This window comes from Leptonotus elevatus, chromosome 8 (genome assembly GCF_054856555.1).
Source record: "Leptonotus elevatus isolate MCC_2025b chromosome 8, RoL_Lele_1.0, whole genome shotgun sequence".
Taxonomy (NCBI): Eukaryota; Metazoa; Chordata; class Actinopteri; order Syngnathiformes; family Syngnathidae; genus Leptonotus; species Leptonotus elevatus.
In genome coordinates this window covers 22888274-22897896 of record NC_141246.1, presented here as the reverse complement: position 1 = coordinate 22897896, position 9623 = coordinate 22888274, and positions in this window count along the sequence as shown.

The following is a 9623-nucleotide window of genomic DNA, read 5'->3' as shown; positions in this document are numbered from 1 at the left end:
CTTCTTGTATGTAAAAAAATGTTGTTCTTTGGTTGGTTTATGGTTTTATTAAACATATAAACATAAAGAAAACACAAAACAAATTACAAGTATAAAATATAAATTGAAGTAAAAAAGAAAAGCAAGAATAGGAAGAAAGAAAAGAGTTTATATTTTTAAAAGGGGTAGGAGAAAGTTAAAAACTTATCTCGTCCTACCCCTTATTAATTTTATGTTGATAAAATAATAAGGTAAAGTATTTCAACAAAAGGAAATGTATAAATCTAGTCATATATACAAGTGCACTTTAACATACGGACATTAATTGGCGACATATGTACATGAAATTCATAGGCATATACCATAATACATTTATAAATCATATCCTAATACTCACATATACAATTTTCATTACACTCATACCGATACATCCAAATAAATTACAGCATATACACATTTTTAACAGCTCATGTCTGATGTAAGTCATTTTTTTTAACTTTGCTTTTAAACGTTTTTTTGAACTCAGCAAGTGACTTTCATCTTTTCAGGTCAGTTCCAAAATCATTCCACAAATTAACACCTTTTACAGAAACACACATTTGCTTAATATTTGTTCTGGTTTCAAATTTTTTTTTGTAGACACTTGTACCCCTTATGTTATAAGGACTCTCTCTAATTTCAAACAGCTTCTGAGTACTGTGGCAGAGTAGATTGTTGTGTACTTTATACATTATTTGTGCTATTTTAAATTCAACTAAGTCGTAGAATTTCATTGTATTTGATTTAATAAATAGAGAATAAGTTGGCTCTGCATAATTTGATCAATTTATCATTCTTATGGCTCTTTTTTGCAGTTTGAAAACAGGATCGGTATTTGTTTTATATGCGTTTCTCCAGATTTCCACACAATAGGTCAGATATGGTAATAATAATGAACAATATAATGTCTATAATGATTTCTTATTCATGACATCCTTAGTTTTAGAGAGTATCCCTATCATTTTTTACATTTTCCTTTTGACATTATCTATGTGTGACTTCCAACATAATTTTTCATCAATAACTACTCCAAGAAATTTATTTTCATACACTCTTTCTATTTCAATAGAATTTACCATAATTTTGACCTGATGTGTGGCTTGTCTAGTACCAAAAAATCTAAACTTGGTTTTGTTTAAGTTTAATGATAATTTGTTTAAGTCAAACCAGTTTTTTAATGTGTTCAATTCATTCTCTACAGTAGTCAGAAGCTGCTTGAGTTTCTCTCCTGAACAGTAGAGAGTTGTGTCATCGGCAAATAAGACACTTTTGAATATTTTTGAGACACAACAGATATCATTTATATACAATATAAATAATTTGGGGCCTAGCACAGACCCTTGGGGGACTCCATAAGTGATCTTCAAGTGTTTTGATTGAATATTGTTTGACTGCAAGTACTGATATCTATTGTCCAAATAACTTTTTATCCATTTATATGCCAAATCTCTTATGCCATATCTTTCTAATTTATTCATTAGTATAGAATGATCTATAGTATCAAAAGCTTTTTTTAAATCTATAAAAAATTCCAACAGTACATTTTATATTATCTATGTTAGTAGATATTGCTTCTAAAGTTCCATGACTGCCATTGAGGTGGTCCGTTTTTCTCTAAACCCATATTGATTTTCACTTAAAAGCTTATGTTTTTCAATAAAATTGTCCAGTCTATATGAATTTTTTTTTTTTTTTTGAGAACTGTGTCAGCAGTGATATTGGTATTTAATTAGTGAATATATTAGTGAATATGTGTGCTCATAAGTTTACATTCAAGCACAACTGTATATGACTGGTGGTCACTGATTATTTAACAGATGCTTTTTTTTTTATGTGATAAAAAAATATTATATAAATGTTTTTATTTATTTAGAATAGATATTCATTTAAAAAATGAAATGCCTGAACCTGATTTTAACGTTCTTCAATATTCATATTTTAGCTTCATTAAAACTTTAGATTCCAGTTGTTAAAAGTTAAAATTAACTACCGAAAACACTACTTTCCTAATAATTGTGCAGGCATTTTGTTACAATTTAATTTGCCAGCAGCATGCTTCACACAAAAGTCCAATATTTGCCAGTTTTAGCTATGTTGCTGTGCATTTTACGTAAAAAACACAATTCCAATGAAGTTGTGATGTTGCGTAGAGTGTAAATTATAACTGAATGCAATTATTTGGAAAATTAATGTCAACCCAATTGAATACACAGACAAAAAAAAAGATTAAAGTCATTGTTGTTGTTTTGTTTTGTGTAAATATTCTCTCATTTTGAATTTGATGCCATGCATTGACTGCTTACCTGTTTTCTATGTATGGTCTGGCAAAGTTGACAAGCTGAGCCTTTAGACCCTGTGATGTCATTTTCAGTCAACAACAAGTGGCAAAATGGCTGCCTGCTTGAGATGGATAAAAACGGGTGGATTTTGATGCTTAATTCGTATTCCAAAATCAAGATACCCTTTTTAGACTAGTGGGGTGCATAGAACATATCCCTGTAAAGAAAAATTTTACTTGACTTCCCCTTTGTTTGTTCTGGTTCACGCTGTATTACGTGAAGTTACTTATTTAGTTATTTTTGATTAAATAAATTAAAAGGATATGTTAATAATTACGTTAAAATAATTATGTTTTGCCATTCACGATCTCTATCTCCATGGGTGTCGCCATTGTTGAGTGACATCAGATTGAAGCCAGTCAGTGAAGTTGGGTTCCCTTTCTTTTTTTTCAGATTTCACAACTGCGACCTCCCAGTTCAAAGGGACGTTCTAGTACACTTTTCCTGGCTGGAGGTAAGAAAAGTCCAACTTTTCATCTTCATCGAATGTAGCAAACTCTCCACATATTACATCACACAGGTTGCCATTCAAACATTCCTGTGTTACTAGCACACGTGATAACACGCTATGATTCATTCTCATTCGAATCCAAAAATGTGTTTTTAACGGACAATTCACATCTTAGTTTGCACCGAATCCTGCACAGTCTTACTATTATTATCATTCCGTACCATATTAATTCCTGACAATATAAAAAGTGTTCTGAAATCTTGTAGTATCTCTTTTGGATTTTTGCATTGACGGTGTGCTGCCTTCAATGGTGTCAAATTCTAGGCATAGCTTTTTGGGACAGAACTAATGAGTGCATGAAATTGTCACATAGGTTTCTTTTAGAGGTGGCTTTGCTCAGGTGATATAACGTCTACTTTAAGAGAAGTTTGCACGTTTTATTTCCTTGAAGTCATAGTAAACTGTCCTTGAAAAAGATAGTGAACCACCAGTTATTTCTGATGTTGTGTCAATAGTGTGTGAATAAACCTCCCCTCTATTGCTATTATGTTCCTGTATTTGTACCATTTATTTACTTGTGTTTTTTCAGTTGCCATAGTGTTCCTTAGTGGGCGGTATCTCCAGTGCCTCACCTGTTCTCCATTTGAGTAGCTGTGTGTTTTGAACCCTTTCGCTATAAAAAGTAACCCCATCACTTTTGCCGGGTAATTTTTACCTGATATTATATACCCCATAAAAAGTACTTGTTATAAAAAATAGATCAAAATATGACACTACATGATAAATTAGAGTGGTTTTCTTTTATTTGCAACTGTAGTATGTGTTACAAAATGGAAAAAGGAAACATAGGAAGACCCTGAAAACTTACTGAAAATTACTGAAAAATAAAGCATTTGAGAACAAAAAAAATAATAATACAACAACAAAAAATATACTGGAAACTTGGCTTTTGCTCCACCTTTTCCTAGGACATGTGAGGCCTCCCTGGTGAAGGCACAGAATCCTTGACACGCAAACAGCTGCAGAAGAGAAAAATACTATATTTTTAGCAAGTTAAAATTACCAATTGACTAAAATATTGTTTTCCCCATAAGAATTTCCTTTGAAATTACTCCTCATAAATTAAGTACAACTAAATAAGGAATAGCATACACATTGAAGGACCACTCTTGCTTACCTATTCAGTCAGCGCACAAAGGGTAACGGCGTGGACACAGGTCGACGGCACCTGTGTTGTGTCTTCCTGTCTGAGCTTGTGGGCATTGGGCAAGGGACTATTGATTTCTGCTGCCACTAGTCATGCCTCATTTGGAAGAGTGCTAGGGGTAGGGGTGTCAAGCACGATACAGATCAGGGCTCCAAGTTGACGTGACATATTTGAAGAGGAAAGTCTCTGCTCTGCCCATGGCTTGATGAGTGCCAGTGCCAAAGCCTGCATATAAGGTATCTGCATTTGGATGTCACCTCTCTTCATTGCACTTGCCACTAATGTTATGCGAAAGTGGCCGCAGCTAGCGTGCACTGCACACACAGGCAAAAACAATGGTTTGTGCCTGTTTATTTCAGCCTGAAGACATCGAATGAATATTGCAGCAACCAGAAGACTGCATTCAATATTGTTAAAAAGGTTTGCACCTCCTTAAAAGTCCAAGCATTAATCTGTTTGGAAGCCATTGTTGTCCTCTCTTCATCGTTAGTGGCAGCTGTTTTCCCGGGGTGGTGGTTTGCGCAGCTGCACATTATATGACGACATGTCTCGAACCAATCATTGGCCTCCAAAATAATTACGTCATGTTTGGGAACGCGGCTACTTTTTTTTAGAACCGCAAAGGAGCAGGTTCCAGAAAAAGCGAGTAGAGTGGAGTAAAGTAGAGTAGAGTAGATACCGGCGGTGGAAACGAGGCTTAAAGCTACTTCCTTATTCCGAATCATGGGACCAAATGTCAGCTGACTGTTTCTGGGGGGGAAAAAAATATTTTAAAAACATGAAAAACACACTTTAGTGTTTATTGATTTTCATTTTTATAAACAAGGTTTAAAACAAAAACAAGGATCGATAGCTGTTTGGAGAAGTGAAAGAAAGCAAGTAGGGATGGGCGGATCGATACCAAAATATTGATATTTCGATCCAACATGTCAGTTTTAAGTCAGTTTTCCATCCCCAAGCTAATGTATCAATATTTGCAATTAATTTATTATATTTTCTGTATCTCTATTTTTGTGCATACAAGCTACTTTTCCCTTCTGCATTCTGCACGCATGTAAGCAGTGCACCGGCGTCTAGCCCTGCCCACTCTTATGTCCAAACCCTGCGTCAAGCATGCGTTTCCTTTCCTTTTCTCACCAACACAAACAAATATTTGGAAGCATGGCGGCAGCATGATGATGGTGAGTGTGGTTGACTGTAAAATCACAACTATGTTGTATTGAGGTTTGTTTGTTTGTTTTTCAGTTTTTAATTTTGTTTTTTATAGATCAGGGTAAACATCTCGTGGGCACCGCATGCCACTGTTGACAAGGTGACATGGAATTGGTAACACAATAGTTTGAGGTAGCTTGGTTAAACTGAAGATGAGTGTGCCCCCATTAGTGTGTGTTTTTTTCTTCAGCTTTGTCTATTAAAAAAAAAAATACAATTAAAATAAAACACTTTCGGTATCGATATCGGATCGGTATCGCAGTATTTGGTCCCAGTATTACTTGGTATCGGATCGAATCCAAAACCACTGGTATCGCCCATCCCTAAAAGCAAGTAATGTACTCACTCACATTCGACTGAGGACGTTCAATGACCACTCACAAAGCAGGACATCTCAGAGATCCTTAGAAATACTCATTCAATACGCCAAACAATAATGACTAGTACATGAGGATATTGCAGGGAGTAGGCCTACATGGAAACATGTTATAATTTATTTGCTGTACCAAAATCAGAACAGCCTCATGTCAACTCAAGTTCTCAGGACATACACATTGCCACAACACCGAAACCGGGCAAAAAATGCTTGGAGAATGGTGAGTGTATAGAGATCTGGACGTCACGTGACTATTTCTCTGAACACGGCGCCTCTGACAGGAAAGTAGCGGCGCCGCGTTAATGAACTACAATGATGAGAAGGGATAAAACTAGTGTTTATCTGTCAACTTTCTGTCCAAGAGAATTGACACTCACTTTGATGAAAAGGACATGTACATACATGAGGTGGAAAGGTTGGATGATTGTACCATTGCCAATGAAGTGTCAGGAGTGGGTTGTTGTTTTTTCGACTCGGCGACGCTACTACGTGGAATTACCCCCTTTCTTACCCTGGTGAGTGCTTTCAAATCTGATCATACAAAGTCTTTGTACAATTCGTATTTATTTCCCCTTAATGTGTGGTCAAAATGCCACCAAAGTTAGTGTTTTCACGCAAGTCTTGGCAGTGTTATTTAGGAACGTTAGCAACTTAGCATCGGCTAATTTGGCCGATGCCATCGTCATTTATGCCGTAAAAAGTCTTTATGGTGTTGGTCAATTATTAAATTGAACTGTGTAATATCTATTAGCAGCACAAACGAACAAAACTGATTATTTCCCCCACATTTTGTGTGTGGTAACTTGTCTGACTACAAGGCTAGCTTCAAGCAAGCTAGCATCTGCTGATTCAGCCACCATGTACAAAGTGCCCGATCACGTCTTTTGCCTTCATTTAATAACAACCATACAATCGAGCTACATCTACATGACTAACTGATTTTTATGGCTGGCAAACCAACCTTTCTTCCACTCCTCCCAACAGGCCACGCCTTTAAATTGTTTGAAAGCCCATTGTTACCTGAGTAGGGGTGAACTGCCATTTCTGTTTATTAAGTTTTCCTCTGGTTTGTCAGATAGGAAGGTAAGACTCTGTTTTTTGTTTCCTTAACTATTCAGGGTAGTTTTTACTTTCCGAGATAAAGATGTTTTGTTTGTTATTTTGGCCTTGATTCACCCAGAAGTATTTTTGTTTAGTTTGTATGTTGATGGAAGCTGATGAACAGCACATGTGAATAAATTATGTTGAATTATTAACATTGTTTTTCAGTTTCAATTTATATTTTAGCCGTTTTGGATTTAGTTATAGCTGTGTAGCTCAATGAATAGTATTGTCTATTGTATTCTTATCTGTCTCTTTCGCCTGAGAAGAAAAGGGCAACAAGTTTCTTTTCCATGTTATCTAGAAGGGAGTATAGCCTAGTACCGGTCTCAGCCGGTCGAAGTGAGACAGGCTGATTTATTATTGTTTGGGTCTAATCTGGTTTGTATTCCTGGGAACTTCTGCCTTTTTGTGAATGGGAGGAGACTTTTCGTATTCACCCACTTTTCAATAAATAATGATGTGCAGGAGAAGGGCGGACACACAATCTGAACCGAACACGGCTTGGGTGTCTTCATTTTGTGTGACCAGAAGCTTCTGTTATAATGATACCTTTGCAAAGGGACTTCTTCACCAGAATCTCACCATTCAGTTAATTGAACACGCAAAGAGTAGAATAAAAATATTGTCTACTTTAACAAATGGTGACCCCGACGCTGAATTATAACAAATGGTGACCTCCGACACTGAATTCTAATGGATGGTGGTATTTTGACGGCTTGCGAGCTGCGGCGTTCACGGACGGGTGGAACTTCTAGGCCTAAATAAATAAAGTACGGTAAGTGGAGACTTTTATCCACGTAGGGAGGTTCTGTCTGTTTGGGACCGCTGCAACTGGTTTTTCGTCTTCCAAATTGTCTAAATTTTTACATGAGGTCTGTGTGAACAAGTTGTAGTTTGATGTCGTTATAGAGTTGGGATAATTCCTACGATATTGAACTGGACACGTCGTGAGGTGCTGTATTTAAAAAGTGACGTAAGTGCAGACCTAGAGATAAAGCTTTTTTTATGCAGGATGAAGTAGTGATTTTTGTTGTTGTTTTGTTTTGTTTTCGTCTCGCTACGAAGAATCCTTAGACCATAATATATATTGAATAAAAGGGTTGCCGGATGACGTGAGAAGTCTTTCTTCCACTAAGGATCGCGAAGATTATGGTACGCGCTCTGCTTTTTTAGCAGTTTGGCCGATTGGGGACTAATATCGATATTTGCTCATGACTCTTATTGAGAACGTCCATTTACACGTAATATGTTTTTTGAAAAAGCGCCTGTTTGAAATTGAACAGTATTGAGGGGTCCAGGTTGATTACAACGATAATTGGATTTTGTGTCACTGTATTTGCAATCGAGAGATTACGTGATTTATTTTTATTTTTTGGCGCTCCTACTTTTGTAGTTTTGAGGTCAGGATTACCGTATGAATTCCTTTTGTTCTACGGTTTAATTCGATAGCGCGTGACGAGTTATTTTGAAAATAAGCGCCTTGCAAAAATTTTGCAATATATGGAGGACAGTTTAGCTCAGCGGGATTGGGTAACCGCTGTGTATAAACGAGAGGTCACGTGATTCTTATGTGTGTCTGTTGTGTGGCCATTTGTGTTAACCTATTGAACTATTATACTAAAAGTGAGATGTCACAGTATTGATAAATATTAATACTACTTGCGTAGAATATAAACCGAAAGTAAAAAATAAAAAACTACAAAAATGGAGGGCGGTTTTGACCGGGATACAGAATGGTTTGACCTGAATGCGCTTCCGGTTCATAGCCGGAATTTGTGTTTGGAAGTACAAGTTAAGACTGCGTTTGAGAGGTTGCAGTTGAAGCAATGCCCGAAAAACATCGACAAAAAATGAAAAAGCTAATAATGGATAACGGCGGGCTGTGATGAGGGGTGGCTTCCACCTTTGACATCCACTGTTTGTTTGGTAGCTTTGATGAAAGTAGTGGAATTTGCATGCGTGAAAAAACGGCTGTCGCTGGACAAAATGGTACGAGGGACTTTTGTATTTTCTTTGATAGATGCTGGTGATGATACAGTGTCTGATCTTGATGCTGAAGTAACTTCCCCTCCGAAATAAGTTAACCCGTTTACTGAAATTACCGTACAAGACTGCGGTTCAAATGCCATAAGATTTGTAGACAACGAATTGATAGAATGAAACCGTTTATTATTTTATAATGATTAAAGAGTGTGAGCGTATGAATTTGAGTGTGTGACCTAGCTTCTAAAAGGTGGGGGCTATTATTGGGATTGTGAGTGAGAAATGTGCGTATGGTGATTTTGTTTGTTTTTCTTCAATATCTTTAACTAAGTTTGGTGTTGTTTTTGTGTGAGATGAGACTGGTGTGATAGTGGCGTTTGTTTTTCGAATGGGAATGTGGTAAAATAGGTTTTGCGATGTATAATGTTAAGATCCCCCCCCCCCCCCTGTTTCTAGGTTAGAAGAAAAGGAGGGGGCTGTGAGTTAGAGCATAATGTGTCCTCGTAATGGGACTTTTTCTCTTTACTAGGTAAGAGAGGAATGATAAACAATAAAAAAAATAATAGTATTTGAAAGATATTGTTGAGTTTTTGTAGAAGAATATTAAATTAGTGTTTTTTTTTTTTGTTTTTTTTTAGTGACTGAATTGATAGTCTTTTACACTATAATAATTGATGAAGATGGTTAATTTGTTGACTTTCCCTTTTCGGGGCAAATGAATAAAGAATAATGATAAAATAATGGTATTTTGTATTGAGCTGTATTGAGTTGAAGTTATGAATGTTTTTGAAGTCGACATAATGATAATGATTTTTAATATTTGTTTTTTCTCTGAGTGTGTCATTTCAGAAACTGATGTTTAAGTTCCAAGGCAGATGAGGGTTTGATGGCCTTCACTGATTACAAAATGCGAACGGGATGCGCCCCAGCTGC